Here is a 7684-nt window from a genome sequence, read left to right on the forward strand (position 1 = left end):
AGAAGAGCTGTCAGCAGCCATGATAGGACAACCAAATAACCAGAAGGTGATCTTTCTGAGATGAGTCTTCTTTAGATTAGCAAATAATCCTTGAAAGACTTCCTTCCATTGGCAAGGCCAGGAGAAAATCATTTTAGGAAAGATTCCTGCTCTTAATTTGCTTTTCCTGTTATTATTAAACATACATACCAATAACTAGGTATTAGCCTACCCTTTTTAGCAGATCTCTGCAGAGCTACAGAGATGCAATGCCTTGTAGTGATGGTTTATAGACAAATAGATGACTTTCTGTAAGACTTTCTAAAATTATATCAGCATTTATTAAGCTCTTTTATAGTGGAATTGCTACTAGATCCTTTCTGATAGTAAAATATGCATTGAGAACTCTGCCAGTCTCTAGATGTCACTAGTTAACTGCTTCTACTACTCAGAGCACATCTAAGGGGTTGGAAAACTATTAACCAAAGGTCATAAAAAGGGAATTATGATTTGGTATAGGTGCTGGGACAGCAAATAGAATATTAACTCAATTTATCTTTATGAAAGTTCACTAATAACTTAGCTAGGTTTTTTAACTCTTCATGAGCCTGTGGAGTTGTGACAAGTGATGAATGTTCCAGATAATTACCCCTAATGAATATGAATGTAAACAGTTACTGTTGTAAACTTCATCAAAGTGATCAGAGAAATGCAAATCAAAATGACCCTGAGATTCCACCTTACACCAGTTAGAATAGATAAAATCAAAACCTCAGGTGACAATACATGTTAGCAAAGATGTGGAGAAAGAAGAACACTCCTCCATTGCTTGTCAGATTGCAAACTTGTACAACCACTTTGGAAATCAATTTGGAGGTTCCTCAGAAAATTGGAAATAGACTTACCTAAAGACCCAAAAATACCACTCTTGGAAATATACCCAAAAGATGCCCCACCATGCCACAGGGACACATGTTCAACTATGTTCATAGAAGCCTTATTTGTGATAGCCAGAAGCTGGAAACAAGCCAGATGTCCCACGACAGAAGAATGGATAGACAAAATGTGGTTCAATGGAATACTTCTCAGCTATTAAGAATGAGGACATCTTGAGTTTTGCAGGCAAATGGATGGGACTAGAAAATACCATCCTGAGTGAGGTAACTCAGACCCCAAAGGACATGCATGGTATGTTCTCACTAATAAGTGAATATTAGCACTTATTAGTACAGAATACCTAAGATACACTCCACAGAACATAAAAAGGTCAACAAACTGAGGGTCTAAATTAGGATGCCTCAGTTCCACTTGGGGGAGAGAAGAAACAAGGAGGCATGGAGGGAGGGACAGGGGAGGAAAAGGGGATGGGGTTGGGGAAAGAGGAGAACATGATCTAGTATTGAATTGGGGGAAAGGACTGAAGCCCTGAGGGCCAGCAGAAAAAAATGGAAACCGGTGACCTCTGGAGGAATGAGGTTGAGAGGACCCTCTAGAATGTACCAGAGACCTTGAAAGTGAGGCACTCTCAGGACTCAAAGGATCAGACCCTAGATAAAATGCACTACAGTGAAGAGAGGGAGCTTACTGAAGCCACCTCCAGCAGAAAGACAGGGTATCAAGTGAGGGATGGGGTTGCTATCCTACAATCAAAGCTCTGACCCATAATTCTTCCTGTCTGAAAGAAATGCAAGGATGGAAATGGAGAAGAGCCTGAGGAAAAGAAGGTCCACTGACAGGTCCAAAGTGGGATCTAGCTCAAGGTTAGGCCCCAAGACCTGACACCATTACTTAGGCTATGGGACAGCCACAAAAAGGGACCTATCATGACTGCCCTCCAAAAGACCCAACAAGCTGCTGAAAGAGTCAAATGCAGATATGTGCAACCAACCAATGAACAGAAGTTGCTGACCCCTCTGGTTGTATTGGGGTAAAGCTGGAGGAAGCTGGGGAGGAAGACAACCCTGTAGGAGGAACAGCAGTCTCAATTAACCTGGCTGCTGAGTTCTCTCAGATATGGGATCACCAACCAGGTAGCATACACCAGCTGAAATGAGGCCTCCAACACATACACATCAGAGAACTCCCGCGTCTGGGTTCAGTCAGAGAAGATGCACCTAACCCTTAAGAGAATGAAGGCCCCAGGAAGTTTAAAGATCTGCTGGGGTGGGTGGGGACATCCTTGTGAAGACTGGGTGTGGGGAGGGGGTATGGGATGTGGAACAGTTGAGGGGTGGACCGGGAGGGAAATAAAATCTGGAGTGTAGAAAAAAACTTATTTGATTTATGATTTGAATTTATGTGTAAATGTGTGTCTGGCTTTGAGTGAAATGTTTCAGCCATGTCTTCGCTATGTTTGGATCCATCAGTAGAGAATGAGAAATTGTTATGAGACTGTTTGAACCTTGAAGAAATGTTGTCTCTCTAGAGAATCTTCACTTGGTGCTGTCTGAGAACATGCACCTGCACCAATCTTGGTCCTAAGGTACTCCCCTCAAACTTGGAGTTCTTATTTTCAATTATGGCTAGCCATGGTCAAAAGGGACTGACATTTGTATGGATTGTCTGCTCTCAAGGCAGTAAAAGGCAAGATAACTTTGGCAACTTCAACCTTTCCCAGCTCCAATTAACATAGCATAATTTTGAATAAAGTAAGTGGAGTGTGTCAGTTTGTATTGAAAGGAAAGGAGAATATGCCCTGGACCCCTTCCAGAGTGATATGGACCACATATGACATGGGAAGATCACCCTGAAGAGCTAGAGAAACTCAAGAGAATCAAACAGGACAGGTAAAGATTCTTTTTTACATCCTTCATATGGCATGAATGAAGACTTATTATAATTGGGTATTAATAAAATTAACTCATGTAAAAGGCAGTTTTCTTTTCCATGCTCAAATGAGAAGCAAAATTTCTTCCTTTACTAATCTTTGCAACCTGCACAATCCATACAGATATCTTAATGGTACTAAAATTTTTGTTGTAAGATTTGTATATTATATAGGATGTACAATTTTGTTGAGATTCATCCTCAGAGATGCTGAACTGACCTGCTTGGACTCCTGCTTCTGGTTGCTGCCCAAAAAAGGTTCAGAGATTGTCATGAGTTCCAGGTCATCTTGCCTCATCCAACCTTTCAAGTCTATCTAGTCAGAACTTCAATCAAGCCCTGAACCTTCTATGTACACAAAGACTGGATAACAGATGCTAAAGTTATTTTTTTAAAGTCTAACCAAATTTTTTAGTTTTCCTACACCTCCACACTCTTTTAAAGAATTTTTGTCACCCCTGTTCAACAGGAAGAAGTTATGAGGGTTGTCAGCTAAATTCCCTGGGTTTTGGGGTCTGGTAATGGTTATTTTAAAGTTGTCATTTTAAGGGATAATTTGGGTATGGTCATAATTTTGAACAGGGAAGAAATAGGTGGGATGGATTGTGTAGCCATAATTTCAATTGGTAGAAATCTTTATAATTGATGTAAAGTTGAAGTTATAATTTCTTACGTTGGTACAGAATTTATTTTGATACAGATTTAAGGTTTTTATTGGTATGAATTTCTTATATTGAATCAAAATTTGAGATTAATATTGTTACTCTTAGATAGGCATTGTGCCTATGCAGCGCATTTAAGAACATAAAACTTAGATACAGTCCTTCTAATAACTGCTATTACAAACTGATTAGATGATTAAGCAATACAAGTTAAGGGCCAGATAGCAAACTCATGGTTATATTAGATACAGATTTAATTACAAAATGGTGTTTTTTGATATATTTCAATTAGATATAGCTAAGAGTAGTCAAGGTTTAACGTGCGTATATTCTTCAAAAACATCAAAAATCCACAGAATGTGACATTTAACGTTATTTAAATCATTTGACCATGAGACATGTCTGCTCTTGATAGCACCCTCTTCTTGGTTCAAAGAAGAATTAGAGCATCCCCACTCCAAGTGAGGCTGCTTATTGTGGCAAGGTAGCCACTGAGCAGAAATTGACTGATTAATCTGTTGACAAAATACAGTCCAGGGAAAGGACACATTATACAGACTAGTCGACTGTTGGCTTTGCCAAAAAAGGGTAAGCAATCCTTTGTAATACTGCTTTTCAAAGGTCTGTCAGATGACCCTGGGCCAGAAGGCTGAAGAATAATACTCCAACATTTTGAGAAATTAGGGGGCTGTCCAGGTAGTCATCTGTCTCTACAATTGTTTACGTTTGAGAAGCTATGTTTGGTGATTCCTATATACCCAGCAATGTTTAAGTCATTCTCAGATTTCTGAGGGGGTTGAAGACTAGTTTCAGTCTCATAATAAAACTCAAGTTGAACATTTTGAGAGAAATTATAGAATGGAAGACATGGTTTTCAGATGGAATTACAGGCTAAAATCTAAAAATAATCTAGGGATAGGAACATAATTCTTTAAATTAGGAATGATGGTAGAGTACTTTATCTAATTAACAAATATGATGGACTGGATGTCATTTGTATATCATGTGCAATTTACACAACTGCTAACTGTATGGTTTTGTTCAATTTATGTCTGGGAGCAGAAGTTTTTTTAAACTTTTTCATTGGACAGAAAAGGTAAGGTATAGGGGCAGTTCTGACCCTTAGGTCCTATTCCCCAATTGGCTCTTGATCTGTCAATAAAGAAGCCATGGGCCAATTGCTGGATGGAAGGAATAGGTGGGACTTCTGAATTCCTGGAGAAAAATAGACAGACACAAGGGAGGAGAGATGTTTATTATGCTTTGGAGAGAGAAGAACCAAACAGGCATGAGAGGTCTTGGGAGGAGTGGGGGGCTATGGCTGCTCCTATATGTGGTTGGTTGGGAATGTTTAGCAGGGACTGGATGTATCTTAGCAACTAAAAATTAGGGCAGGTGTGAGGTACGGAGATAGTTGATAAGGGCATGCATTTCCAGGTGAACGATAGTAGTGCCCAGCAATTGTGCCAAGAAGGTAAGTTGAACCTGTGTGTATGTCTTTTATCTGTGATTTCAAGGGAAGCTGGGTGGGGACTGGTACCACAGACCATTCCTGGAGCTTAGACAGTGTAGCAAAACTGCATGCTCTCTGTTCCTTTAGAAATTGAAGGCTTAGCATCTTGTTGAGCTTCCCTCTCTATTGTATCAGGTACAACCTATATCAAACAATATCCTTGGTTCTCTGAGTGTAAGAGTGGAATTCTGGTATTGGCTACTATTAACATGGTTATTATTTAAATCAAATCTTCTCTGTGACAAATGGAGAATAGAAATTATAGTCTCTGTTTACATCAGAATCTGGAGTGCATCTACTATTATGAAATTTAGTTGAAAAACTATGCTTCAGATACCTGAAGCTATTCATTAGCATGTTGTATTTTTAGACTATAAAACAGACACAGCCTCCAGACTTTACAGCACATTGAGCCCAACAAACTTGACAAAACCATATATATATTTTTTCCCCAGTTAGGTGAAGTCTGAATTATTATTGTAAGACCTAATTATTGGTCATACCCAAGTTGCCTAGGATATAAATAGAGGGGAGAAGTAGAAGAAAAAAAATGAGATAGTAGTTTTTAAAAGTATCATTCAGACTAAGATAGTTTTTTTTTATTTATTTATTTTTTTTATTAACTTGAGTATTTCTTATATACATTTCAAGTGTTATTCCCTTTCCCGGTTTCCGGGCAAAATCCCCCTCCACCCTCCCCTTCCTTATGGGTGTTCCCCTCCCAACCCTCCCCCCATTGCCGCCCTCCCCCCATAGTCTAGTTCACTGGGGGTTCAGTCTTAGCAGGACCCAGGGTTTCCCCTTCCACTGGTGCTCTTACTAGGATATTCATTGCTACCTATGGGGTCAGAGTCCAGGGTCAGTCCATATATAGTCTTTAGGTAGTGGCTTAGTCCCTGGAAGCTCTGGTTGCTTGACATTGTTGTACTTTTGGGGTCTCGAGCCCCTTCAAGCTCTTCCAGTTCTTTCTCTGATTCCTTCAACGGGGGACCTATTCTCAGCTGAGTGGTTTGCTGCTGGCATTCGCCTCTGTATTTGCTGTATTCTGGCTGTGTCTCTTAGGAGCGATCTACGTCCGGCTCCTGTCGGTCTGCACTTCTTTGCTTCATCCATCTTGTCCAATTGGGTGGCTGTATATGTATGGGCCACCTGTGGGGCAGGCTCTGAATGGGTGTTCCTTCAGTCTCTGTTTTAATCTTTGCCTCTCCCTTCCCAGCCAAGGGTATTCTTTTTCCTCATTTAAAGAAGGAGTGAAGCATTCACATTTTGATCATCCGTCTTGAGTTTCGTTTGTTCTAGGGATCTAGGGTAATTCAAGCATTTGGGCTAATAGCCACTTATCAATGAGTGCATACCATGTATGTCTTTCTGTGATTGGGTTAGCTCACTCAGGATGATATTTTCCAGTTCCAACCATTTGCCTACGAATTTCATAGACTCGTTGTTTTTGATAGCTGAGTAATATTCCATTGTGTAGATGTACCACATTTTCTGTATCCATTCCTCTGTTGAAGGGCATCTCGGTTCTTTCCATTTTCTGGCTATTATAAATAAGGCTGCGATGAACATAGTGGAGCACGTGTCTCTTTTATATGTTGAGGCATCTTTTGGGTATATGCCCAAGAGAGGTATAGCTGGATCCTCAGGCAGTTCAATGTCCAATTTTCTGAGGAACCTCCAGACTGATTTCCAGAATGGTTTTACCAGTCTGCAATCCCACCAACAATGGAGGAGTGTTCCTCTTTCTCCACATCCTCGCCAGCATCTGCTGTCACCTGAGTTTTTGATCTTAGCCATTCTCACTGGTGTGAGGTGAAATCTCAGGGTTGTTTTGATTTGCATTTCCCTTATGACTAAAGATGTTGAACATTTCTTTAGGTGTTTCTCAGCCATTCGGCATTCCTCAGCTGTGAATTCTTTGTTTAGCTCTGAACCCCATTTTTTAATAGGGTTATTTGTTTCCCTGCGGTCTAACTTCTTGAGTTCTTTGTATATTTTGGATATAAGGCCTCTATCTGTTGTAGGATTGGTAAAGATCTTTTCCCAATCTGTTGGTTGCCGTTTTGTCCTAACCACCGTGTCCTTTGCCTTACAGAAGCTTTGCAGTTTTATGAGATCCCATTTGTCAATTCTTGATCTTAGAGCATAAGCCATTGGTGTTTTGTTCAGGAAATTTTTTCCAGTGCCCATGTGTTCCAGATGCTTCCCTAGTTTTTCTTCTATTAGTTTGAGTGTGTCTGGTTTGATGTGGAGGTCCTTGATCCACTTGGACTTAAGCTTTGTACAGGGTGATAAGCATGGATCGATCTGCATTCTTCTACATGTTGCCCTCCAGTTGAACCAGCACCATTTGCTGAAAATGCTATCTTTTTTCCATTGGATGGTTTTGGCTCCTTTGTCAAAAATCAAGTGACCATAGGTGTGTGGGTTCATTTCTGGGTCTTCAATTCTATTCCATTGGTCTATCTGTCTGTCTCTGTACCAATACCATACAGTTTTTATCACTATTGCTCTGTAATACTGCTTGAGTTCAGGGATAGTGATTCCCCCTGAAGTCCTTTTATTGTTGAGGATAGCTTTAGCTATCCTGGGTTTTTTGTTATTCCAGATGAATTTGCAAATTGTTCTGTCTAACTCTTTGAAGAATTGGATTGGTATTTTGATGGGGATTGCATTGAATCTGTAGATTGCTTTTGGTAAAATG

The sequence above is a fragment of the Rattus norvegicus genome, chromosome 18, assembly GCF_021556685.1.
Source record: "Rattus norvegicus strain SHRSP/BbbUtx chromosome 18, alternate assembly SHRSP_T2T, whole genome shotgun sequence".
Taxonomy (NCBI): Eukaryota; Metazoa; Chordata; class Mammalia; order Rodentia; family Muridae; genus Rattus; species Rattus norvegicus.